The sequence below is a fragment of the Octopus bimaculoides genome, chromosome 16, assembly GCF_001194135.2.
Source record: "Octopus bimaculoides isolate UCB-OBI-ISO-001 chromosome 16, ASM119413v2, whole genome shotgun sequence".
NCBI lineage: Eukaryota > Metazoa > Mollusca > Cephalopoda > Octopoda > Octopodidae > Octopus > Octopus bimaculoides.
The window spans coordinates 3,565,745-3,567,809 of NC_068996.1; positions in this window are offsets into that span (position 1 = coordinate 3,565,745).

Here is a 2,065-nt window from a genome sequence, read left to right on the forward strand (position 1 = left end):
ATATATATATATATATATATATATATACGTGTATGTATCTATGCATATGTACACGCTATAATTTCAGATACTTTAAGAAGGCATTGATACTGTCCGGTGCGATATATATTATTGGTCGGAATGAAGAAATTCGAAAAAGGAAGCAGAAGTTGACGAATATCGTGCAATAGCTTCATGCCAAGACGACAAACGCCTACGATGGTGTGGCACTACTTTTAGATATTTCATTTTACGTGCGAGTTTAGAGCAATTCCATACTGTCGTAAGTTCCGCCAAAAATGCATCCTTTCCTCATTCACTTCCACAATTTCCTGTCGCGTATCACGAGCAATGGCCTTGAAAACTAGGTGGGTACAGTTAAAATTTGCCCTACATCATTGTAATCTGTCATCTTCCTAGAGATTCCATCTAGATTGGAATAGGAAATTTTTACTGTTAAACCTAACTCATGAGAAATGCTAATAGTGTAATGAAAACAGTTATTTCTGTACTAGGATAGAAACTAGAGACCGGACAGGGGGTGACCGCCTAGTGACTATCACTAACGATTAAGATCTCTATCGTAACTCTTTTCAAGAAACGTACAGGCATTGACTTTCCTAATGAATCTCAAACAATTATGAGGTGATAGAAATCTGACAATAAAGCTTAAGGTATAATAACACTGGGTGCAATATATCTCATCATCGCCTTGTGCTTATGAGGGTTTCGTACCGCAGAGATTCGATGATACAAATTCTGGAAATGAAATGCTACTGCGACATCTTAATCATCTCATGCTGGGACCCCATCACAAGAGAGCTGATTCACAAAACCATCGTGCATAACATAGGAGCCCCGTGAAGGAAAGAAAACTGAGAGGATATAGATATATAACAAGATCTAGTGATCATTCACCAAGGAAATGCACAAGAGCAAGAAATGGGAAGCTGGTAGAGGAAGTGAGGGGCGGATATTATCAAGAAATACACACGTAAATCATTAACAAGAGCTTCGACAAACAGTCGTGAGAGACGGAAAGAAATTAATTTACAGTACGCGACGACGCCTCTACCGATCCATAGAAATTGAGGATTCACACATAAACACACACAAATATGCACACACACGCGCATACACAAGTGGTCTCCAAAAATATTTACACAAATTGGAGTGTTTATTAAAATACATTTCAATTTCAAAATTTAATAGAATCGACAGAAAGAATTTAGCATTTTTATGAACATCAGTTTATAAACTAATTACCGTTCTGATGGTGACACTGTTGATAATGTGAAGCAATAGAATCGTAAACGTCATGAAATTCTTTGTTCGGTATTTGTGCGCATTTTCATAGATTGTTTTTAGTTCGTCGCCTATCGCCGGTCTTGTACCGTAAATTTTTAAGTATTCCTATAAAAAAGGTTTAGTAGTATGAGGCTTGGTGGATGCGGAATGTATTCTACTAAACGTCTTGGTTCAATGCACCTTTTTGGCAGCATTTCATCTAGCTGAGCACTTGTTTTAATATGGTAGTGCGGGTATACGCCATCTTGCTCAAAATAAAACTCTGCATTTTCAAAACTCTTAGGAATGGTTGGTGTGATATATTGATGCAGTATTTCAAGTAAATGTGATTACTCACAGTACATAAATACGACCCAATTAATCGTTCTGGTGACAAACCGTATCGAACTGTAACTACTGGTAAATTGACTGATCGTCCTCCGTCATGTGTGGATTCTAAGTTCCACCAGAGGGTGCAGCTGTGATGGTCGACTGGGCCATTTAATTAAATGTAGCCTCATCACTGAAAATAAACTTTGTTGGAAAGTGTCCATATCTGGTAAAGTATAACTCAACTCTTTATCCTGGATCATCTTTATGAGAGCACGGACTATTCTTGGAATGTAACGGTTCCGATAGCACAGCAAAATTCGAGAGACGCTTGCTTTTTAAATTCCTACCTCAAGTCAGAAGATACTTTTCAACGTGCTTTTATTTATGCGATTTTTTCATTCCATGTCTGCAATATTCTCTCTCTCTCTCTCTCTCTCTCTCTCTCTCTCTCTCTCTCTCTCTCTCT